The following is a 25693-nucleotide window of genomic DNA, read 5'->3' as shown; positions in this document are numbered from 1 at the left end:
AAATATGAAAATAATGGACTCTTGAGGGTTACGAAGATTATGGGGTTTGCTAGAATGACAAGCTCCGAGTAAACTCACTGTAGGACGCATTAGAAAAGTTAATAGCCGGCAAGATAGCAGGTATGTGATCAACCGTCTAAGACGAGTTTAGTACTTTCCATTTAATTTCACTACGTTTCGTTATCTTATCAGATACGTATTTCGATCTCAACTGTGAGGCCGTCTTCAGTGTCTCGTACTTGACTCTACTATCGAGTACATTCAACTAGAAAAATCTTAAATTATTTTTTCAGAGGTATGTAATGTCAAACCAACATTTTATCAATTTTGCAATAAAAATTACATAATGCTCCTAGAATTGATAATTTAAATGAATAAACTGCATTACTGTTAATGATTCTGATTTTTTGTAGCTGATCCAGATTCTTCTGTATCCAAGCATCGTGAAGGGAACCACAAGAATCCGGTGGAATTTCGCATCGTCAGTTACAAAGAACTCTTCGCATTACAACAAGTTCATGTTGTGGTATTTATGGGACCCTATGTGCCCTGGGACAATAAATAATTCCTGAAACCAAAAACGTTTGTTACCAAGGAGTTGCGATATGGGAAGCACATGGAGCATACATCTTTTGTTTGCTATCCAAGGAAACGAAATCCAATCATTCAAAAAACAGGTTTCATTATTCACCAAAAAGATCCATGGATAGTGGAATCCTTTTAAAAACTCAGTTTTAACAGCTACTTATGCAGGTAGGCTGTACAAGAATTTTTCTTTCGTTCAATATAGTAGTTTTCTGAATGGAGTTACCTATTTTCGCACATTAGATGGACGGAGAACAATCTCACTATTTAGGTTCACATCTTTTATTAGTATAGCAACACGATTACTCAAAACTTTTTGTCACAATATTAGGAGCACTCGTTGCCAAATTACAGTTAACCATTTTCATTTGAAGTAGCATATTATAATTGCCTACCTTACGGCTTTTAGAAGCGATTTATAGTGAATAATGCACTAACCTTTCATGGACTGAAAACGTATCAATTATTATCAGTGCTAAAATTGGGAAAAATTGCCTAATATAAGTAATTTCGCTACAGACTTCTGATGGGTTAAATAAGAGACATTCCACTGAGTGAGCTTAATGATAGAAGAGTTACGTCTGTTTGTCTGTGCTATAGTGCAGCGGTTCTCAACCTGGGGTGCATGTACCCTCGGACAAAAATGCGTAAAAAAATGCCGGATGTATTTCAATTCCAAAAAAACTTAATAATAGTTTTGATAATTGTGTATAATTGGGGCCCTCCTTAGCCGTGCGGCAAGACGGCTACAAAGCAAGACCATGCTGAGGGTGGCGGGGTTCGATTCCCGGTGCCGGTTTAGGTGATTTTCAGATTGGAAATTGTCTCGACTTCCCTGGCCAAAAAAGTATCATCGTATCTTAGAAACCTCGCAGTTAACAACTGTGGAAGTGCTTAATGAACACTACGCTGCGAGGCGGCTCTGTCTCAGTTTGGGGATGTAATGCCAATAAGAAGAAGAAGAATTGTGTATTGTTTGGTTCTAAAACATTGTATAGAACATAATATGCATGGCGATCAGTTTACCAAAGAAGCCTTCTTCCAAGTCTCTCAGAAGCCTCCTTTCAAGAGGCTCGGAAGCCTCCTTTCAAGAGGCTCGGAAGCCTCCTTTCAAGAGGCTCGGAAGCCTCCTTTCAAGAGGCTCGGAAGCCTCCTTCAAGAGGCTCGGAAGCCTCCTTCAAGAGGCCCGGAAGCCTCCTTCAAGAGGCTCGGAAGCCTCCTTTCAAGAGGCTCGGAAGCATCCTTTCAAGAGGCTTGGAGGCCTTCTTTCAAAAGGCTCGGAAGGCTTCTTTCAAGAGGCCTGGAAGCCTCCTTCAAGAGGCTCGGAAGCCTCCTTTCAAGAGGCTCAGCCTCCTTTCAAGAGGCTCAGGAAGCCTCCTTTCAAGAGGCCTGGAAGCCTCCTTTCAAGAGGCTCGAAGCCTCCTTCAAGAGGCTCGGAAGCCTCCTTCAAGAGGCTCAGGAAGCCTCCTTTCAAGAGGCTCAAGCCTCCTTCAAGAGGCTGGAAGCCTCCTTCAAGAGGCTCAAGCCTCCTTTCAAGAGGCCCGGAAGCCTCCTTCAAGAGGCCTGGAAGCCTCCTTTCAAGAGGCCCGGAAGCCTCCTTTCAAGAGGCCTGGAAGCCTCCTTCAAGAGGCTCAGAAGCCTCCTTTCAAGAGGCTCAGAAGCCTCCTTTCAAGAGGCCTGGAAGCCTCCTTTCAAGAGGCCCGGAAGCCTCCTTTCAAGAGGCTCAGAAGCCTCCTTCAAGAGGCTCAGGAAGCCTCCTTCAAGAGGCTCAGAAGCCTCCTTTCAAGAGGCTCGGAAGCCTCCTTTCAAGAGGCTGGAAGCCTCCTTTCAAGCCTGGAAGCCTCCTTCAAGAGGCTCGGAAGCCTCCTTCAAGAGGCCCGGAAGCCTCCTTTCAAGAGGCTCAAGCCTCCTTTCAAGAGGCCTGGAAGCCTCCTTTCAAGAGGCCCGGAAGCCTCCTTCAAGAGGCTCAGAAGCCTCCTTTCAAGAGGCTCAGAAGCCTCCTTTCAAGAGGCTCAGAAGCCTCCTTTCAAGAGGCCCGAAGCCTCCTTTCAAGAGGCCTGGAAGCCTCCTTTCAAGAGGCTCAGGAAGCCTCCTTCAAGAGGCTTGGAAGCCTCCTTCAAGAGGCTCAGAAGCCTTCTTTCAAGAGGCTCGGAAGCCTCCTTTCAAGAGGCCTGGAAGCCTCCTTTCAAGAGGCTCGGAAGCCTCTTTCAAGAGGCTCGGAAGCCTCCTTTCATGAGGCCTGGAAGTCTCCTTACAAGAGGCCTGGAAGCCTCCTTTCAAGAGGCCCGAAGCCTCCTTCAAGAGGCCTGGAAGCCTCCTTTCAAGAGGCCTGGAAGCCTCCTTCAAGAGGCTCGGAAGCCTCCTTCAAGAGGCCTGGAAGCCTCCTTCAAGAGGCCTGGAAGCCTCCTTTCAAGAGGCCTCGGATCCTTCAAGAGGCCTGGAAGCCTCCTTTCAAGAGGCCTGGAAGCCTCCTTTCAAGAGGCTCGGAAGCCTCCTTTCAAGAGGCCCGGAAGCCTCCTTTCAAGAGGCTCGGAAGCCTCCTTTCAAGAGGCTCGGAAGCCTCCTTTCAAGAGGCCCGGAAGCCTCCTTTCAAGAGGCCCGGAAGCCCCCTTTCAAGCGGCCCGGAAGCCTCCTCTCAAGAGGCTCGGAAGCCTCCTCTCAAGAGGCTTGGAAGCCTCCTCTCAAGAGGCTCGGAAGCCTCCTCTCAAGAGGCTCGGAAGCCTCCTCTCAAGAGGCTCGGAAGCCTCCTCTCAAGAGGCTCGGAAGCCTCCTCTCAAGAGGCTCGGAAGCCTCCTTTCAAGAGGCTCGGAAGCCTCCTTTCAAGAGGCTCGGAAGCCTCCTTTCAAGAGGCTCGGGTGCCTCCTTTCAAGAGGCTCGGGTGCCTCCTTTCAAGAGGCTCGGGTGCCTCCTTTCAAGAGGCTCGGGTGCCTCCTTTCAAGAGGCTCGGGTGCCTCCTTTCAAGAGGCTCGGGTGCCTCCTTTCAAGAGGCTCGGGTGCCTCCTTTCAAGAGGCTCGGAAGCCTCCTTTCAAGAGGCTCGGAAGCCTCCTTTCAAGAGGCTCGGGCTTCGTGGCCGTGCGACTAACTACGTCAATCGTCTAGACGTATGTGCTGTGGAGTGTGGGTTGGATTCCAACCCCGGTTAAGGAGAAAACTTTTTGTAAAGTGAAAAGTTCTCAACTTGGGTGTTGTGTAAATGTCCTGTCCGTTGTCTCATGCTAGATGTTAAGTGTACAGTCTGTGCGACATCAGGTCGAATACGCGTAGGCACCGCGTCGGCAAGTCCCTCTGTATGCTGGCGAATAGGCCCTATCGCAGAAAGGTCAATTTGGGGTGCACGCGGCATCATCATTCTTGATACCAGTCGTGCAGAGGGAAGCAGGCGCGAAGTCGACCCTGCCCACCTTCCGAGGACATAGGGCGTGGTAAGGCCACCTGGAAAGCCGGCAATGCGCTTGCACGATACCATGGTGTTCTTCTAAAAAAGCGAGTCACGATGTTCGGTGCTGCAAGGACACGCAGCTAACCTCGAGGGTGCCTTATGCACTGGCCCTCCTTTGAAGCATTACTTTCTGGTTGTACCGAAGGGGAAGGGACGATGGGCTTGGCGGCAATGGAAACGGTTTAGCTGGTCGGGGATGCAGTCCTGCCTCCCTCATTGGAGGTGGCCCCTAACCCAGCACTTCCTGGTCAACCCAGGATGTCTGTTGAGCAGATTCCCCCTCCATTGTTTAGGAAGAAAAAAAAAAAAGGTCGAATACGGTGATTCTGTCTTTTAGGAGGCTCGGAAGCCTCCTTTCAAGATGCTCGAAAGCCTTCAAATGTCCTCAAAGTATTATAGCAAGCTTGATGTATGGAGAGCCATCGCATATTTGACCCATTTGAATAGGAAATCCGGCAAAGATGGACTGATATGCGATCATAGCCAGCATATATCGCGTAAGTTTTCAGTTGCGTTTTTTTATTCTTTATTACCGACACTTTAATCCCAAGGCTGGCTCGTCTCGGCAAAATTTACGTTTTTAAATATCTCGTAAATTATGCTTATTTTCATTCACCGGTACCTTAAAGTATGTAAAAGTTTGAAGCTCAAGAAAAAAGTTGAGAGCCGCTGCCATAGTTGAAGAAACGGCCTTTTATCCTCAGCTTGCAAATTCTTGTGTTGATTAGCTGCTACCTAATCACGCGTTGACGCATCTTGCCCAGCACTATAAAGCCAGTTCCAAGCTCGTTGATGGTGCTACAGCTTTGGTAGAAAGACGGCGCTCGATGCCCGTTTTTCCACACTTTCTGTCCTCTCCAGCAGATTTCCAGCAGCGCTATGACATCGATGCTGCGGGGATGTAATTGATAGTAGATTATCGTGTCGCAACGAAGCCTAGCAACTTTGAGTTCCATGTTCCAAGGTTCCAATCGTGACCCTTTATTCGTCGCCTAGGTCCCTGCCAATTGTATCGAGTTGCGTTGTATCTTCTATGTAGTTCGTAATGGTTGCTTTTGAATAGCTTATTGGGCCTGCGCAAACCTTCTGTCTCGTCGGAGGGCCGTCGTGTCAGGTCTGTTAGTGTCCCACCAGGACTTGGGGTTCTACACTTTGAGCGGCACACGGTCGCTCAAAATTACCTTTGATATTCTTCTAACATTATTTATTTCGATTGATCATATTTTCAGAGTGGATATGCAGAAGCGGTGGATGATGACTTTGGTAGGATTCAACAGTCATAGTGTCGCACACCCAACCAGCGTATGTTTTTTTTTCTTAACAATTTTGTATAAGAACCTATGAACTTCTTGTTAAAACTAAGAATTTAAATTTCTAACAATTATGCATATGACAGGGTGTAGATGATTTTGTTTGGTTTTTATGCAACGTACACACCAGTCAAGCAGTTTGACGAACATTGACTCCGCCCCCAAGAAAACGCTTCGGTTGCTGCTTTGTTTGAGCGTGTGTGAAGTTGTTCGAACAACCATTTGACAGTTGGCAGCTCGGTTGGAAAAAATTAAAACGGTTTGATTTTGGTTTGAGTTGTCGGGGGTGGAGTCAAAGTTCGCCGAACATGTTTGAGCATTTGTAGTGAAGTTGCACAAACCCCCATATATTTTTTGATGGTTGGTGCTCGAGTTGGTGCTTCGGTCGTTCGTGTGTGATATTGTTGGTCGAATAAATTGATTGTTCGTGTCGCTGTTGGTAAAACTTTATGGATGTTTGAATAAACGAGAGGTGGAGTCAATGTTGGTCAAACGGCTTGACCGTGTGTACGTTCCATTATACAGAATTGATAAAATACTATCATCTGCTGGTTGCGTGTAAAAGCTAACTTTGGAACTGTGGCTGCGTGCAAGGGAATGGAATTGTCACTGTTGAAACATTGATGTCGACACCAGATGACTTTGTAATGAGCTGTATTCAAGGTCAATTAGTGATTATATTGCATCACTAAGAACTAGGTACTAGAACATTCCAGAATTTGAAGAAAGGAATCATATAATTACGGTCATCATTTTCTATGCAAATGCGAAACACTAATTCCGAAGTCTAATTATAAATGACTTGCTGGAATGTTTGACACGTAACTTCACCAATCGTGCAGGTGATTCACTTCCATTCAATCAGTAAGTACGCCGTTTAACGTCTACTAACAGTTATAGCGTGCGATGAATATCATTAGGTGAAGATAATATTTTTTTGTTCCCACGGTTTTGCTGCTCTTTTTGGCGGTATTGTTTCATTATATTGAAGGTGAATTTCAGCACAAAACCAGACAGGACGTTAAACATAATCCTTGAATTCGTTCCATTGTCCTAACCTATGTTTCGAACATAACAGTGCCCGATCTTAGCAGCACCATGTGATTCTTACATTTCAATGGCCCAATCGAAAGAAGGTCATAAAATGCGCACGCGTAATTCGACATATCGACACACAATGTGACATGTCCGCGTGCGATGCTCTATGCCAGAGCATATCAAATGCCCTCTGTGTGGTCAGAAAGAGTAGCATTGTTTTGTTGGCATCGAAGAAGGTTGACTACGGCCCAGCCCTGTGAAGTCACAGCGAGCAGCATGTGTGTACGGTTTTGACTCATAACGCGAGTGGGGGAGGGCAGTTCAAAATAAATTGAAGCTAAAATTGGAGCCGAGTTCAGGAACATTCTAGAAATTTAAAAATGTACTGACTATTTCGAATTGGGCTGGATACATGCGGAGAGTGGAGAAAATTTTCGGACACTCCCATATTCCTTTTGAATCATTCTAGTCCACTGGGCTGTTATGTTCGATTCTCCCATACCCGGGCGAGCACTTATGAATGGCAGTTTAATTTTCATCAACATGCTAAGTACATACGTGAATGTTTCTATTCTTGGCGCCCGTTGAAGTCTTTCGTGAACGAGGGGTACTTTCGTTCTAAATGTGAAATTCAATTATTGACCAAATCTGTTTAATATCACCAAAAGTGAAATTGTTGGACGGAACTGCATTTGTTCAATTAAAAGAACCATATTTATGATTTTACGGTTTTGATCGTCTGCGAGCCCCTCGCTTGGGAAAATTAGCCTCCGACCGCGTAGTGGTTGTCGTACACTTACCTGCAGCCAGCGCGCAGCGGTAGCAACAAATTGCTGAGGGAAAACCCGCGATTCGCGACATTCAAACACTTCCAATAGTAATTGTGATATGTTTTGATAAACGTAAGGAAAACATGTAACTTGCCTGCACTTGCACTTGCGTTTGATTCCTTCCTAAAATGCTCGTTCCGCTGACTACTGCTTCGAGAGGGTGTGTAAGTGATCTTGACGTGCCGTTTGTGGTATTGTTGGTCTGTCCCGCGCTGTGCCGCCATCTCCTGCTCGGCGCCACGGCGGTGGAGGTTAATTTGAATGTCGGCGGTTGGGGTGGACAGAGCGTTTTTGTTCCCGTGTGTCTAATCAACGAGCCTCAGCGACGTTAGCGGGCGGCATTCACATATGTGCTATACCACCGCACCGTCAAAATAACGCCGACAAGTACCCGCATCTCTCCGGCCGGGCTTCTCTCAAGTATAGCGTAATGGGCAAAGAAGTTTACAATATGCACGCGCTTATGGGCACTATCAGCTGAGGTGGGTTAAATGCGATATGAGTAGACGATTGTTCGTAGTTAGAGTGTCTTAGTCACAGTTTTGACAGTTAGTGGTCCCCGGAGGCCGGAACCCATTCCCAGTTTACGTCGGAAGCTCGTCGCGATCGGTTACGGATGGTTCGGAAATATATTGTTGACGCGGATGAAACGGTCGATATACGAAACGTGATAAGGAAGACTTAATTGTGTCGAATTGAAGAGAGGCTATATGATCACGCGAAAATAGGGTGAAATATCGATTATTGTAAGGGAGTTTGGTTCGAGGTGTTCCTCTATTAAGGAAAATGATCAAGAAGACGAACGTAATTTAAGGACACCCGTCTATTTGTGAACTGGTGAAAAGGAGTGTTAGATAACAAAGAAGAGCATACAGTGAGTTAACATGGATGAGTAATTTTCAACCTATATTGAGAGACGGCGAGTGTCGATGAATATAAGTAGTGTTCATATTGAAAGGTGCTAATTTTACGCTAGGCCAGGCTTTTTTTTTGCGCTTAATCAGTTATTGTTTTGTGCCGATAGTGTTATTCTGTTGCTATAAAACAATATCTAATCGTTTGAAATAGTAAGATCGTTGATGGCTTTAGGTGTGTAGTTCTTTTTGGGGCTTATGTATCCAATGTTTCTTTTTCTGTCTGATGAAGTGCACTAGGATAAATGTATCTTCATTCTAATCGGTCCAAAGACAAACTTATTCAGCTAGTCCGCAAAACTGTTTCCAGCTGGCCTATCTATCTTGCTCACTGTGCGCCTGATTATCAATAGTGGGATCCTGGGATGGGATCATTCTCGAAAACCATTTTCACCGGTTTTATGATCTATGTGGCCTTCCTTCGCCCACAGTCATCCAATTTTACGGTGGCAAACTCCCAAGTTCAAGTTTTTTCAAAGACACGTTCCTTAAACTCTCCGATCCTGACGTCTCTTTTGAACGGCTTCCAAATTTTTTTTTTGTCTTTATTATCGAGACTTTCAGCCCAAGGCTGGCTCGTCTCGACTTCCAAAAATTAAAGCTGCTGTAAGAAAGCCACAATTCTTAACCGATTCCTTTGAATGGAGCCCAATTTTTGATTTATACTGGATTTGGGTCATTCCTTGGATCCGGAATCCGTTGGGGTCAATTGTCTCCGGATAAAATGGCCATTTACAAATTTAAGTCAAAACAGGTCGTGTGACACTTCAATCTTCATGATTTCACAAAACAATGATGGAAATGATACTTTCAGGATTGTTGGGCCACACAAACAGACGTCAGTGACGGTTGAATCACAATATGGCGTGTGACACTCAAAGTTCATAATTAAAAAGAAAAAAAAATTGGAAATAATATTTTAGGGTCCCAGCCGTTTGCATTCAATCCGGCCACATCGCCCACAATCCGAGGGACCTACGGAATGGTGATTTTCTAAATTATATTTTAGGTCTCCTGGCCAACTTGGGCTCAATCCGAAGAATGTTTTCAAAGGATCTGTGGAATGGCCATTTTCTAAATTGTGTCAAAGTACAACGACGGGATTGATATTTTTAGCATTCCTGAGCCACTTGGGTTCAATCTGGTCACATCAGCTCCAATCTGAAGAACCGACGGGATGGTTCTAAATTGAGCCAAAACAGGTCGTGTGGCACCGATACATGGTTTCACAAAGCAATGATGAGAATGGGTATGATATTTTTAGGGTTACTTGGCGACTTGGGTTCAATCCAACTAAACAAGGCTTGATTTTGATAATCTGTTTTGACCAATTGCTACAAGCTCCATAATAAAGACGACCTGTAATTTAAAAACCCAGATTAATCCACCTAGCGGTGATGGTGCCTTTCTCGTTTTTTTTTGAAGTGAGTAATTTCTAAGCACTTTTGGAATGAAAAAAAAGTATTTTGGCCATAACTTCTGAGCCCATAGTCCGATCCGGTCAATTTTGGATAGGAAACAATGGGACAGTATTCTGCGTCGAATGCAGCTTGTTGCGAGCAAATCGGCTAAAGGTTAGTGCCTAAAAATGAGTGAGATTTTTTTTTTGTAAAAAAAATATTTTGGACATAATTCCAAATCCCATAGTCCGATTCCGCCAATTTTCAATACGAAACAATGGGACAAGATTCCGCGCCGAATGGAACATTTTTCAACACACAGAATTTTGTATGTGTTTCGGTTAAGAGTAAGTGCCTAAAAAGTGAGTGAGAACTTTTCTTGTAAAAAATGTATTTTGGCTATACTTCCGAGCCCATAGTCCAATCTGGCCAATTTTCAATAGGGAGCAATGGGAAAGGATTCTGCGTCGAGTGCAATTTGTTGCAAGCAAATCGATTTAGGATAAGTGCCTAAAAATTGAGTGTCATTTCTTTTCACGATTTTTCTATTAAAAAATGTATTTTGGCCATAATTCTGCGTCGAATGCAATCTAAGCCATAACTATCAAAAAGGTACAATTCGTATTTATTTTGCTCATTCGGATTGGACTGTAATTTAGTTTGATACGGAATGGAAGGAAAAGCTCACATACCTGCGCAGGTTTTGTCTGATGCGACGTCTCGATGACTAGCTGATCCGGTGCTTGATTTCCGCCGGGAAGATGGTGGCGTTTTTCCTCCGCAAACTAGAACCCGATGACGGCGAGGTGTCGTAGTCGCGATCGCTGCTGTTTGGCGGCAGCGATGGAGGCTTGAACTCGTACAACAATGGCCATATCTATAGTGGCGGGGAGGGGAAGCGGCGGGCGGATGGCAGGCCTCCGATTTCAGGCCGAGATCGTCCGTATGACCTTTCCCTCTATTTGGAAGACCACGTCTTCCTACGACCCGACTTAGCGTACCTTTCCGCTATGACCGAGCGAGGCTAAAAATGGTACTGTCAACTATCGGTTCCAGTCCGGTCCTGCGCACGATGGTTTACGACGTGCGGGGACTGCGCTCTGGCAAGGTTTCGATCCACGAAGAAATGTATGAAATGGGATTGCATGAATATAGCCGGGCACTTTCGCTATTTTGACGAGCGACTTCGCTCCCTTCCGTTTAGCTATCAAAAAGGCGGGCCTTGACGGCTGCACGAGTTCTATCCTGTCGGAATCCTATTTACGGGAAGGGTCTCTACACTCTACAGTGCTCCCCGGTTCCACATCTAGTCGAACTTTGCAATACATCCCGTACCAAGAGCGCCTATGTACTGGAAAGTCTAACTCGAATTTACTTTAGTAATTAATATTAAAACTACACACTACACACTACTAGAAATTCTTTGCGGAATAATGGACCAGCGGAAATAAGAAATTTAAAAACTAATTTGTAGAGAATAAGGCTTGATCAATAAATACAACATTTTTCAAATTGATACATCATTTCGTTCAACAATAAAAGTTGTTAATCCGCCACTCTTTTTCGGTGTTTGCATCACAATTTCTGGGTCGGCCACACTCTACGTAGGGGCGGAAGCGAAATCTGTAAGCAAGCATTAGACTGGAACCCAGCGGGACATCGCAGCAGAGGCAGACCCAGAGGCTCATGGCGGAGAAGCCTCAATAAAGAAATAAAAGAAGTCGACCGAAATCTAACCTGGCAACAGGTTAAAGCGATAGCCGGGCATCGCTCAGGATGGAGATCTTTCAAGTCGGCCCTTTGCACCACCGGAGGTGTACAGGATCCATAACTAACATCACAATTTCTAGAAATTTGACTAACTGCATCATGGTAAGCGGGGTGAGGTATAACAAACAACACATAATCATTGCCAACGTCAAACTATATAGAAGGCGGGTGTCAACGGGTCAAGAGGTCATTCGTACAACGGATGGCATGACGAACGCATCAAATTTGAAGAAAAGAAGAATATTAAGAACAGGTTATCAAGAATCCTTAATTGAAAGAGGAGCAAGACTTATCAAGAGACTCCAGACCTCTTCTAATATGATGGACTCATCGTTTGGATTGGCATTTTGTGAATCAAGAAACAGAAATCACGACATAATTAAATGCTCGAAACTCGCTCCAGCTACACTTGGTTTACATTGCAATCAAAACGTAGCAAAACTAAAGGAAATAAACTCAGTACAAACTATATTCAACTTCAGGAAAATTTCTGTGCCCGAACCGTTCACTTTGAGGAATGATCGAGCTAAAGTATAGAAACTTGGTATAAAGAATCTTTTTTTTGAGCCAAACCATTCACGAATGGCGACGAAGCATTCGCGCATTTGGTGAACAGTTAGAGGTCCTGGCCAGAGGTCCTGGCCAGAGACCTCGGTACGGACCAGAGGTCGTACCGACTGGCTCCTAGCCTTACAGACTGGTTCCTCTTTAAGCGTAGTATGCAGTTCTCAAGGAAAACAGTCAAGGAAAATTTTGTATAATTACCAAAGGAATTTCGAACCAACGAAAGTAATTGAAAAAAGTAGGCGGAAAAACAAAACATTTGATGTGTTCATTCTTTAGTTGATTTTCAAAAAGTCATTCAGAAGGTAAGTCATAACTGGACATAATTAAACTATATTCAATTATATATATTTCAAACATTTTGCAGTTTTAGTATGTCAACCATGGAACCGACCGACCTATTTAAGTTTCTATCGTCCTCTAGTGGCACTGGTGCTTGATGTCCAATTGTGAGAACTTGAATTATGCACCGCAGGCTGCACCTTGGCGTCCGATTGGCTGAGTTGATCCCTGCCAAGAGAGTCAATTCTTGAGGGGCGTCAAAATGAAGATTCATTGCATGATGAATAGAGCAGTTTTGAAAACCTGAATTAAATTCAAAATGTTGGATGGTCCGGATTAGTTCCATTTTTGGTCGCTATGGGCCGTTCACCGATAGACTTCTGGATCCGTAATTTGACAGCAGTAGCATATTAAACTTACATTAAGTAACTAGTTTTCAATATTTTAGGTACGATTAGTTGCTCGTGATATATAGAAAAACTCCTTGTAATCCGAAAAAATACGTTTATAACATCATTTGGTTCAGAGGACTTGCCTAGGTCCGAAGAGCAAAGACAATTATCGACCAGCCCACTCCAGAGTTGGATTTTACTGGCTCCACAACCAGCAGTGTTTTCTAATCATAACGAACAACTAACTCCAGTTTTTTGACTTCCTTATGTCTGTATAAACCATGTATAAACTTACTCCAGAGTTGATTTTTGCTTGATCCGACTAGGTTTCCGAATTTTCCTTTCACATTATCGAAAGTTTACTGAATCTTAAGAAAATCGTAAAAAGCTTTAATTGTTGATTTTCATCTAATTTGTTTGGGTATGCTCCAAAAAATATTTAGCCCTATGAAAAATATTGCAAGGTTTGTTTATTTTGTTCATAAGAAAATAAGAGCTTACGCAACGGCTCTGACCGCAGGCATCTGTTGATGAACAGCTGTCGTCAGGAAAAGTCAGCAAAATTATTATGTAATATGGCCGTGTATAAGTCCCATCATGTTAAAATAATAAGTTAACTGTTCTCAATATTCGCTTTAGATGATTTTCATGCCAATCTGCAGGAATTTTGAATTTAAAGCATGATTTTTCTCAGATAATTAATATCGAGCTCATACTCTTCATCTCGTACACACTTAATTTTTTTTACCGGGATCTCAGCAAAATGTTGAATTTTTACCGAGATTCGCACAGCCGTGCCCCAGCAAACAGGTTTTTTGCCGAGATTTCTGTCAAAGTTGCTGAAAATCAGCAAAAAAATTGCCGAAATCCAGCTAACAAATCTCATTTTTGACGGGATATCAGTTTTTTATTTGCTGGGCACACGGCTGTGCGGATTTTGCCGAGCTGCAGAAATAAAAACTGAGTGTATAAGCTTCGTGGTTCATGAATCGCGTCCAATTCCTCTTCAAATAATACAAAAAGTGAGGAAGCAAATTGCAGCAGAAATTCCTAGAGGTATTCCCGGGGCAATTCCTGAAGGTATTCCCGGGGCGATTCCTGGGAAAATTCCCGGAGAAATTCTTGAAGGAGTATCCTTCGGAAATACCTACAGGATTTTCTAATGGAATTTCTACAGAAATTCTACTGGAAATTCCTCAGGGAACCCCTCTAAGAATTAGAACGGGAATTACTCCGGGTGTTCGTCCCACAATTCCTCCAAAAACTCGGGATTTCTTTCGAGAATTCCCCCAGAAATTCCACCGGGTGTTGCTTCACGATATCCTCCGGGAATTCCTTTAGGCATTCTGCCAGGAATTCCTCCAGGAATTTCTTCGTAAATTTCATCAGGAATTCTTCTGTAAATTCATCCAGGAATTCCTCTAAGAATGTCATTATGAATTCCTCCAGTAGATGATCCACAAATTCCTCCAGGAATTCCATCACGGGTTTCTCATGGAATTTTTCCAAGAGCTCCTCCAAAATTTTTCCAGAAATTTTTCAAGGAATATCTTAGGGAATTCAATCGGGGATACCTTTAGGAATTCGTACGAGAATTCCACCAGGAATTTTTCCAGGAATTCCTCCTGGATCTCCTACAGATATTTCTTAAGGAACTCCCCCGGAAATTCTTCTCCTACTCCACAAGATCCTATGGAAGCTCCTATGGGAATTCCTGCAGGAATGTCTCCGGAAATTTTTGCAGGATGTGCTCCTGGAATTCCTCCGAGTACTTCTTCGGAAATTTCTTAAGCTATTTCTTTGGAGATTCATTCGGGAAATTCTCCGGGAATTTCACCGGGTATTCCTCCAAGAATGCATCCGGCAATTCCACCAGATTTTCTTCTGGCAATTCTTCCAAGAATACATCAGGGAATTCCTTGAAGAATTTTCACCGGGAATTTCTAAAGAATTCTCCCGGAAATTATTCCAAGAATTTCTTCAGAAATTCCTCCAGGAGTTCTCAAGGATTGCTTCGGAGAGTTTCTAAAGGAATTCCCCAAGAAATACTTGAGGAAAATTTCAAGGGAATTCCTTTAGGAACTCCCAAAGAAATCCTTGAGAAACTCCTGGAGGAATTTCTTGAGGAATTTTTAGAAAAAATCTTGCAATAATTTCCACAAGAATCCTTTGAGAAATTCCTGGAGGAATTCTTGAAAGAATTCCCGAATGGATTCTTGGAAGAATTACCAAAGGAATATCTGATAAAATTGCCGGATGAATTACCGGAGCAATTCCCAAAGATATTTCCGGAGGAATTGCTTATGAAATTTTTGAAAGGACTCCCGGAGGAATTCCAGGAGGAACTCCCATAAAAATTCCTAAAGGAATTCATGAAAGAATTTCGAGAGAATCCTGGAGAACATTCTGTACAAAAAAACTTGGGGATATTCCTGCAGGGATTCTCGTAGGAGTTCCCATATGATTTTTTTGGAGGAAATTCCCGAAAGAATTCCTAGAGAAATTTCCGACGGACTCTTGGTGGTATTCCAGGAGAAATTTCTGGAGGAATACCTGCAGAAATTATCGGTTGAAAAAAAGGAGGAATTCCTTGAGGGATTTCAGGAGGATTTAATGGAGGAAATCCCGGAAAAGTTCCTTGAGGAATTCCCAGAGGAATTTCTGATGGAAAACCCGGAATTTCTCGGATAAGTTCCTTAAAGATTTCCCGAAATGATTCCTGGAAGAGTTTCTTGGAGGAATTCTCTGAGGAACTCTTGGAAGAATACCTGGTGGCATTTCAAAAGGAATCCCCGATTGAATCCCGAAGATATTTCTGGGGAAATTTCCAGAGGAATTCCCATAGGAATTCCCCAAGCAATCTTTGGAGAAACTCCCGGAGGAATTTCTTTCATAAATTCCCAGAGCAATTATGAAGGACTCTCAGATGAATTCAAGGAAGAATTACCGGAGGAATTCCTGGAGGAATCCGGAGAAATCCGGAGGAATCCAGAGAAATGCCCGAGGAAATTTAAGAAGAATTTCCCGGAGCAATTTTCGAAGGAATTTCCGGAGTCATTTCTAAAGGAATTCTTAAGGTCTGAGGGAAGCTCTCGCGGTAGAGCGCTATTTTCGTACTAAAATGTCTATAACTTGGAATTGGAACCGAATTTCGCTTATCCCAACTGACAATCTCTTTGAAATTTATCAAGGAATGTTCCTACAAAATTTTATGGCCCTACAATTTCCCAAATTTGAATTAAGCTCTAAATACTAAACTATTGTACAACTGAAATTTTCGCTTCTCAGTACCTCTCTCCGATGATTTGAGGCACAAAGGAATCGAATTTCGCAAAACCCAACTGACGAGAGTTTTGAATTTTTCCAACGATCATCTTGATGTAATAAAAAGTATATGTCACCGCAAAAAATGTTGCAGGAAGCTCTTTTTACTTCAACCAAGTTTTTTAAATTCCATACAAAAGTTACCATTTCAGGAGAGCAGTCAACAGCATATTTTCTTGTGGCGCACGGCCGGAAAGGAGCGATGAGAGCGATAGAAAGTCTGTCAAATTTGTATCTAGCGTGACACTAGAAAAAAGCGTATTCCTATTTGTGAACACGAGGATACCAAATATATAAATTGAAATCAAATATAGGAATGAGATAAGATAAACTATTGATAATAAATATGACAAATAAGACAAATAAAACAAATAAGACAAAAAAGACAAATAAAGCAAATAAGACAAATAGGAGAAATAAGACAAATAAGACAAATTCCTACGGAAGTCCTTCCCGAAGGAGGATTTCCCGAAGAAACTTCCGGAGGAATTCCCGAAGGAACTTCCGGAGGAATTCCCGAAGGAACTAGCGGACGAATTCCCGAAGGAACTTCCGAAGGAACTTCCGAAGGAATTCCCGAAGGAACTTCCGGAGGAATTCCCGAAGAAACTTCCAGAGGAACATCATTTGGAAGTTCCTCCAGGAATTCCTTCGAAACTTCCTCCAGGAATTCTCGAAGGAACTTCCGGACGAATTCCCGAAGGAACTTCCGGACGAATTCCCGATGGAACTTCCGGAGGAATTCCCGAAGGAACTTCCGGAGGAATTCCCGAAGGAACTTCCGGAGGAATTCTCGGAGGAACTTCCGGAGGAATTCCCGAAGGAACTTCCGGACGAATTCCCGAAGGAACTTACGGAGGAATTCCCGAAGGAACTTCCGGAGGAATTCCCGAAGGAACTTCCGGAGGAATTCCCGAAGGAACTTCCGGAGGAATTCCCGAAGGAACTTCCGGAGGAATTCCCGAAGGAACTTCCGGAGGAATTCCCGATGGAACTTCCGGAGGAATTCCCGATGGAACTTCCGGAGGAATTCCCGATGGAACTTCCGGAGGAATTCCCGATGGAACTTCCGGAGGAATTCCCGAAGGAACTTCCGGAGGAATTCTCGGAGGAACTTCCGGAGGAATTCCCGAAGGAACTTCCGGGAGAATTCCCGAAAAAACTTCCGGAGGAATTCCCGAAGGAACTTCCGGAGGAATTCCCGAAGGAACTTCCGGAGGAATTCCCGAAGGAACTTCCGGAGGAATTCCCGGAGGAACTTCCGTAGGAATTCCCGGAGGAATTCCCGAAGGAACTTCCGGAGGAATTCCCAAAGGAACTTCCGGGGGAACTCCCAAAGGAACTTCCGGAGGAATTCCCAAAGGAACTTCCGGAGGAATTCCCGAAGGAACTTCCGGAGGAATTCCCGAAGGAACTTCCAGAGGAATTCCCAAAGGAGCTTACGGAGGAATTCCCGGGGGAACTTCCGGAGGAATTCCCGGGGGAACTTCCGGAGGAATTCCCGGAGGAATTCCCGCAGAAACTACCAGAGGAATTCCCATAGGCACTCTCGGAGGAATTTCCGAAGGAATTCCTGGAGGAACTTTCGAAGGGCTACCTGGAGGAACATCCGAAGGAATTCCTTCAGAAGTTCCTCCAGGAATTCCTTCGGAAGTTCCTCCAGGAATTCCTTCGGATGTTCCTCCAGGAATTCCTTCGGAAGTTCCTCCAGGAATTCCTTCGGAAGTTCCTCCAGGAATTCCTTCGGAAGTTCCTCCAGGAATTCCTTCGGAAGTTCCTCCAGGAATTCCTTCGGAAGTTCCTCCAGGAATTCCTTCGGAAGTTCCTCCAGGAATTCCTTCGGAAGTTCCTCCAGGAATTCCTTCGGAAGTTCCTCCAGGAATTCCTTCGGAAGTTCCTCCAGGAATTCCTGCGGAAGTTCCTCCAGGAATTCCTTCGGAAGTTCCTCCAGGAATTCCTTCGGAAGTTCCTCCAGGAATTCCTTCGAAAGTTCCTCCAGGAATTCCTTCGGAAGTTCCTCCAGGAATTCCTTCGGAAGTTCCTCCAGGAATTCCTTCGGAAGTTCCTCCAGGAATTCCATCGGAAGTTCCTCCAGAAATTCCTTCGGGAGTTCCTCCAGAAATTCCTTCGGGAGTTCCTCCAGAAATTCCTTCGGGAGTTCCTCCAGGAATTCCTTTGGAAGTTCCTCCAGGAATTCCTTTGGATGTTCCTCCAGGAATTCCTTTGGATATTCCTCCAGGAATTCCTTTGGATATTCCTCCAGGAATTCCTTTGGATATTCCTCCAGGAATTCCTCCGGAAATTCCTTCAGAAGTTCCTCCGGGAATTCCTCCGGAAGTTCCTCCGGGAATTCCTCCGGAAGTTCCTCCGGGAATTCCTCCGGAAGTTCCTCTGGGAATTCCTCCGGAAGTTCCTCCGGAAGTTCCTCCGGAAGTTCCTCCGGAAGTTCCTCCGGAAGTTCCTCCGAATTCCTCCGAAGTTCCTCCTGAATTCCTCCGGAAGTTCCTCCGGGAATTCCTCCGGAAGTTCCTCCGGAATTCCTCCGGAAGTTCCTCCGGGAATTCCTCCGGAAGTTCCTCCGAATTCCTCCGGAAGTTCCTCCGGAATTCCTCCGGAAGTTCCTCCGAATTCCTCCGGAAGTTCCTCCGGGAATTCCTCCGGAAGTTCCACCAGACGTCCCACCTGAAGTTCCTCCGGGAATTCCCCCGGAAGTTCCTCCGGGAATTCCTCCGGAAGTTCCTCCGGGAATTCCTCCGGAAGTTCCTCCGGCAGTTCCTCCGGAAGTTCCTCCGGGAATTCCTCCGAAAGTTCCTCCGGGAATTCCTCCGGAAGTTCCTCCGGAAGTTCCTCCGGGAATTTTCTCCGGAAGTTCCTCCGGGAATTTTCTCCGGAAGTTCCTCCGGGAATTCCTCCGGAAGTTCCTCCAGGAATTCCTTCGGAAGTTCCTCCAGGAATTCCTTCGGAAGTTCCTCCAGGAATTCCTTCGGAAGTTCCTCCAGGAATTCCTTCGGAAGTTCCTCCAGGAATTCCTTCGGAAGTTCCTCCAGGAATTCCATCGGAAGTTCCTCCAGAAATTCCTTCGGGAGTTCCTCCAGGAATTCCTTTGGAAGTTCCTCCAGGAATTCCTTTGGAAGTTCCTCCAGGAATTCCTTTGGATGTTCCTCCAGGAATTCCTTTGGATGTTCCTCCAGGAATTCCTTTGGATGTTCCTCCAGGAATTCCTCCGGAAGTTCCTCCGGGAATTCCTCCAGAAGTTCCTCCGGGAATTCCTCCGGAAGTTCCTCCGGGAATTCCTCCGGAAGTTCCTCCGGGAATTCCTCCGGAAGTTCCTCCGGAAGTTCCTCCGGGAATTCCTCCGGAAGTTCCTCCGGGAATTCCTCCGAAAGTTCCTCCGGGAATTCCTCCGGAAGTTCCTCCGGGAATTCCTCCGGAAGTTCCTCCGGGAATTCCTCCGGAAGTTCCTCCGGAAGTTCCTCCGGAAGTTCCTCCGGGAATTCCTCCGGAAGTTCCTCCGGGAATTCCTCCGGAAGTGCCTCCGGGAATTCCTCCGGAAGTTCCTCCGGGAATTCCTCCGGAAGTTCCTCCGGGAATTCCTCCGGAAGTTCCTCCGGGAATTCCTCCGGAAGTTCCTCCGGGAATTTTCTCCGGAAGTTCCTCCGGGAATTTTCTCCGGAAGTTCCTCCGGGAATTTTCTCCGGAAGTTCCTCCGGGAATTCCTCCGGAAGTTCCTCCGGGAATTTTCTTCGGAAGTTCCTCCGGGAATTTTCTCCGGAAGTTCCTCCGGGAATTCCTCCGGAAGTTCCTCCGGGAATTCCTCCGGAAGTTCCTCCGGGAAGTTTCTTCAGGATTCCTGCTGAAAGTTTCTTCAATAATTCATCCGGAAGTTCCTCCAGAAATTCCTCCGAAAGTTCCTTCAAGGATTCCTTCTGGAAATCCTCCGGAAGATTCTTCAGGAATTTCTCCGGCAGTTCTCTGAAGAATTCCTCCGGAAGTTTTTTCAGGGATTCTTCCTGAGGTTCCCCCAGGAATTTCTCCAGAAGTTCCTCCAGGAACTCCTTCGTAATAAGGGTTGAAGGCCATCAGTACTTCCTCCAGAAATTTCTTCAGATATTCCTCCGAAAGATCTTTCATGAATTCCTCCAGAAGTTTCTACAGAAATACCTCCGGAAGCTCCTTAGAGAATTCCTCTAGAAGTTCCTTCAGAAATTCCTCCGTTTGTTTAAACCATACCTCCGGAAGTTCTTTCGCGATTTTCTCCGGAAATTCCTTCAGGACATCCTCCAGAAGTTCATGAAGGAATTTTTTCGGGGGTTCTTTCAAGAATTCTTTCGGAAGTTCTTTCAAGAATTCTTTCGGAAGTTCCTTCAATAATTCCTCGGGAAGTTCTTTCTTGATTTTCTTCGAAAGTTCCGTTGGAATTCCTCCTGATGTTTCTTCAGAAATTTCTACGAAAGTGGCTTCAAGTTCAAGCAATTCCTTCATAAGTTTCTTCAAAAATTCTCCCGAGGGTTCCTTCAGAGATTCCGCCGGGAGTTCCTTCAGGAATTCCTCCAGAAATTCCTTCACAATTTCCTCTGGAAGTTCCTTCAGGAATTTCTCCGAGAGTTCCTTCAGGAGTTCCTTAGGTAGTTCCTTCACGATTTCCTCCGAAAGTTCCTTCAGGATTTTTTTTAGGAATTCCTAAGGAGGTTCCATCAGGACTTCCTCCTTCCTTCGAAAGAACCTTCGAGAATTCCTCCGGAAGTTCCTTCATAGATTCTTCCAGAAGTTCCTTCGGGGATTCTTCCAGAGATTCCTTCAGGAATTCCTCCAGAGATTCCTTCAGGAATTCCCGCGGATGTTCCTTCAGGAATTCCTCCGCAGACTCATTCAGGAATTCCTTCGGAAAATCCTTCAGGAATTCCTGGGGAAGTTACTCAAGGAATTTCTCCAGAAGTATAGAGGGTATTCTATGGCTGCAACAAATGCGTTCGGCAGCGATTTTAACAATGCGTATAAAAAATAAGTTCCACTCAGCTATCAGTGTTATTCAGACTATTATCATGAACGAACGAGAAAGGCATCATCACCGCTAGATGGATTAACTAGGGTTTTTTTTGTGATATTGTGTTCATGTTATTTCAAGAGGAGGCGTAAATGTACCGCAATTGCCGAACATTTTATGAGCCTTCCTCGTATTTTAGATAGGTATTTGCTATTTGCAATTTTTAGGTTTCGGCTTTTCGGGTGAAACCTCACAAATAGTTCATAAGTAATCGAACCGAACCGTTGATCTCCTCGAAGTTTCAGAACAAGTTCTTCTTATTCTTCTTCTTATTGGCATTACATCCCCACACTGGGACTGAGCCGCCTCGCAGCTTAGTGTTCATTGAGCACTTCCACAGTTGTTAACTGCGAGGTTTCTAAACCAGGAAACTATTTTTGCATTCGTATATCATGAGGCTAAACGATGATACTTATGCCCAGGGAAGTCGAGACAATTTCCAATCCAAAAATTGTCTGGACCGGCACCGGGAATCGAACCCAGCCAGCGGTATGGTCTTGCTTTGTACCACGCATCTTACCGTACCGGGCCCTCCCAGAAACTGCTCCAGAAAATAGCTCTTTCGAGAGGATGCACGATGGATTTTTGGTTGGAATATCCGAAGGAGTTTCTTAAAGATTGCATGGAGCGATTCTTGGAGGAAATCTTAAAGACATTTCTTGAAAGAAAAAAAATCGTTTGGTTTGAATTCCTGAAGGAGTTGTTTTTGGATATATTCTTGACTGAATTTCCAATGCAATTTTGGGTGAATTTCCTAATTACCTCGAAAAAAACTCGAAAAAAAATCCGCAAAGGGAAGGTATTCCTTATTTAAATCGCTGAAAAAATTTTGGACCGGATTTCCCGATGTACTTTCAGGAGAACTTTTCGAAGGAATTCTACAAGCAATTGAACCATCATTTTGTAATGTCCAAGTATATGATGGGATAGCTAAGAAATTGTTGAGATTGTTGAAATGGAGAAAATCAATTGGAAAGCCACTGAGATATAGCCATCCAAAACTGTAGTAGTAGTAGTAACGGATTCTGAATGTACGAACGGCTTCTGAAAAAAAATTGTGTGCCAGTTCACTTCGATAAAGTGCTAAACAAATCTATCGTTCACCATTTTCCGATAAATCTTAATCCCATGAACATAAATTGACGCTTAAATGAACTCGCATACACATGAGTCACTCGCAAGCACTTGAAGACCATGTACCTATAAAGCATTATTAATGTATAAGAGCGGAACTTAAACTATCTTTAAAAAATACTTTATTAAAGTTCTAAAATAAAATATTTTTTTTATTTATACATGTTGTCAATTCTTCAATTACATACACTTTGATCTATATAGCATAGCAACTTACTCTACGTTGAATTAACGCCCTTGGATTTCGAACGAACTATATTCATTTGAGAAAAGTTTTATGAATTTCCTAAACGGTGTCCGTGCTGTTTTTCTATTTTGTTGTTGTAATTTCCACCCCTTGACTTTTCGAAGAGCGCTATTAAATATTTTTTTTAAATTATGCGTACCATCCGTATTCCGAAAAAAAAATAGAATTTGGTTTCTAGTGGTTAGAAACTCGGTGCTACTACAAAACGCTTAACTTTATTAAGTGGAAAGCACATTTGCCGATGTGCTGAAGGAATGCGTATTCGCCATTGCACCGCTGCAGGAAGTGTGTTTGGAGGAATCATTGGTTCGAAGATTTGCAGGTCATCAAAACATTTATCAGAGCGGCGACAACACACACGATCTGGACATCAGAAACACACGATCAGCTACCATCAGAGACACTATGCAGAGAAGGATGTACACTCATTATCCACCCAGCTCGAACGCAAGTACGACAGCTGCTCAAGCTATGTCATCAAAATCTGCAAAGGATATTGAAACATTCAGGTTGGCCAGGATAAGTTTAAACCGACTAGTGGAAAGATCAGCGCCCTATGGTTGATGAACTTAAACGTCCTAATTGACATCGCCGCTTCCAAGCACATGACCATTTGCAGCAACTACATGGCCTTCCACATCACTACACTTGAAGATCGCCACCAGTCGTAAAAATAGTAGACCTGAAATTATTGGTAAAAAACAGAAATGAAAACAACTTACCAAAACGTCACTTTTCTTGCGGAATAATGCACCAGTACATTATTCCGCAAGGGAAGACGTCAATCTATGTTTTCTTTACTGCAATACGCCTGCTACTGCATAATTATTCGTTTTCCTTGTCAGCTCCGTACTGTTCAAGAAATCTCAGTAGCGCAATCGCTCCTTGACCATTACTTATCCTATCTTTTTGCACAGTACTTTAGAAGTCCATACCACCCTTTAACACCTAGCATGAGGAAATGGGCGTGACAAATAACACCCACATAACGAAAAGTTTTCTTCTTACCGGGGCGGGAATCGAACCCACACATGTCAATCATCTCCGGCCATTAAACGGTAAACATTTTTAAAGATTTATTCTCAACTAGTCGACCCGGCAGACGTTATCCTGCATAGTAGGCGGAGATGTGAATCTTAATTTTAGTTTTTCACGATTTACTCAACCTTACTCGTTATTTTCGCATAAAAAAATCTCATATAAACCCGTAGGAATCGATAACGAACATATCTACTGAAGGAATGAAGGAAATCCATACAGTCGTTTTCGAGTTATGCGGATACGAACACAGACCATTTTATTTTTATTATATAGAAGAGAAGAAGACAGTATTGCTTGAAAAATAGCTGTTCATTAATAAAATCGTTCTCAACAGCCTTCCCAACAAACAATATTAGCTGAATAATCTAGTCTTTTAGCTGAAGAAGACTTAAAAGTGACGTTTCGGTTGCTGAAATAAGTAAATAACCAGCTAATAAACGAAATTTTTTGCCGAGGTTCAGTTATAAAATTTACTGAGCTTTTTTTAGCGGGGCCCGATTGAGCTCGAAAAAAAAACTTAGTGTATAGCTTATTTTCTTGCACTTATCCATATTCGATCCACTCAGATTCCATTCGACGCAAAGTCCTGCTCCATTGTTTCCTATTGAATATTGACCGGATCGAACTATGCGCTTAGAAGTTAAGAACATACAATTTTTTATACCAAGATCTCGTAAAAAGTCTAGTGCATTTTTATTACACTCATGCTCAACCGATTCACTCGCATTCAACGCGGAAAATTGCCTCGTTTCGACAATTGGATTAAGAGGTTATGGCCAAAATACAATTTTTTAGACTAAAATCTCGTAAAAAGTCTAGCTTATTTATCTTGTACTTAACCTGAACCGATCCACTGGTTTGTTTTAAGAACTCAATCATTTTTCGAGCACAACCAATAGAGATCTGAGTAGTATATTCTTAGGAATATTAAAAAATGTGATTTCACAACTAGTAGAATCTCAATAGATTATTAAGTGTTACGAATTTACAAATTAAAAAAAAAACAGTTCCGGTAGTTCGGATGATAGAATTTTAAAACCGGTTGTAAAAAAATGAACATAAAACAGTGTAAGCGTTTCTTCGTCGAAGATGACGAGTTCTGATTTAACCAGAGCAGTTCAAAATATCTCGTCACACAGTTTGTTTCCGGCTTACCCCCCTAGCTACTCCATATGCATCCGTGGATAGGCTTTTGAGCTAATTTGCCCGTAGTACGAATTATCGTTAAACGAATTCATTATTTGTAGTTTTAAGGGAAAATTATCAAGTGATATTATTTTCTACATTTTTACTATTATTCGATGATAGTAAAGAATACTCAACAAGTTGCATTCGACGCAGAATCCTGTCCCATTGCACTATGGTCCAGGATACAGATTTACGCAGAAAGATGAATTTTACGCCAAACCATATTTTTTAGAAAAAAATGTTGTTCTACACAATTGTTTGAAATAGTAAGGCCATCATTATGGTGCAACCAAAAAATAGGGTGGTCCATCATATAAAAATAGATTTTTTTTTATTTTTTGAAATATTGACATGTTATGTTCTACAAAGTTGTAGCGCAGCTTATTCCAATCAATTTTGCTATAAAAACTTTTTCTGTAGCTCTTAAGTTGGCTGATTTAGAGTCGAAAAAGTCGTCTTCAGGTGACTTTTAGAGCTCAAAAAAATGCAACTTTTGATGGGGGAATATGCTCAATATCTTTTACCGATCAAAAGTTATAATCGTTTTTCTGTCAAAATTATTTTTTTCATAAGTTGATATCTCCGGTTAGGGCAGATCAAAAAAATATGTTTACACGGCATTTGAAAGAGTAATTCATATTCCTTATTATGTCGAAAAATTGGGGATATGTTATTTTTTTATCTCAAGTTTTACTATTTTTGCTAAAATCATGTTTTTTTAAAAATAAATTGATAAAACTCGACAATGGAAGAAGATACAGACGATATTCTTATAGCAAAACACGCGTTTTGGAAAGCCCCAGAAGTCTTCAGAAGGGGACATCCGTGAAAAATAAAAAACTAAATGAGCAGATCATAAATTTTGTTTTTTCTAGGGACACCTTAATTCTGGTAAGTAAAATTACTCTAAACAAGTGAGCTTAAGAGCTACACAAAAGTTGATTGGAAAAAGCTGCGCTACAACTTTGTAGAACATTTTATGACAATATTCCGCAAAATAAAAAAAAATAAAAAATTCACATTTTTATAGAACGGCCCACCCTATTTTTCGATAACTCTATAATAAGGGCCCGAGTATCCAGAACAACTTTGTTGAATAATTTTTTTTTCTTAACCTTAGTAAGATGTTGGGGTCAATTTGACCCAAAACGAAACTTCAAAGTAGAATAACTTTTCACCTGATAATCCGA

The 25693-nt window shown here is 43.1% G+C and overlaps 1 protein-coding gene and 1 long non-coding RNA gene across 5 annotated transcripts in view; both read left to right on the top strand.

The window, feature by feature from the left end:
• The first annotated feature begins 7806 nt into the window (after positions 1 to 7806).
• LOC134217890 (angiotensin-converting enzyme) overlaps positions 7807 to 25693 on the top strand; it is a 531134-nt gene continuing 513247 nt past the window's right edge. For 2 of the 4 annotated variants that reach the window (XM_062696724.1, XM_062696721.1), the window contains exon 1: positions 7807 to 8077. The gene's annotated coding sequence lies outside the window, so the exon portion shown is untranslated. Of the gene's footprint in view, positions 8162 to 25693 lie in introns of all 4 variants that reach the window. The other 2 variants (XM_062696723.1, XM_062696722.1) reach the window with 1 other exon arrangement.
• LOC134217889 (uncharacterized) lies at positions 12012 to 12810 on the top strand. Its single transcript, XR_009981179.1, has 3 exons — positions 12012 to 12156; positions 12219 to 12521; positions 12582 to 12810. It is a non-coding gene; the product is annotated as an uncharacterized LOC134217889 (long non-coding RNA).

The sequence above is a fragment of the Armigeres subalbatus genome, chromosome 2, assembly GCF_024139115.2.
Source record: "Armigeres subalbatus isolate Guangzhou_Male chromosome 2, GZ_Asu_2, whole genome shotgun sequence".
NCBI lineage: Eukaryota > Metazoa > Arthropoda > Insecta > Diptera > Culicidae > Armigeres > Armigeres subalbatus.
Note: the sequence above shows the minus strand (reverse complement) of the source record. Positions and strands in the feature narration are given on the sequence as shown.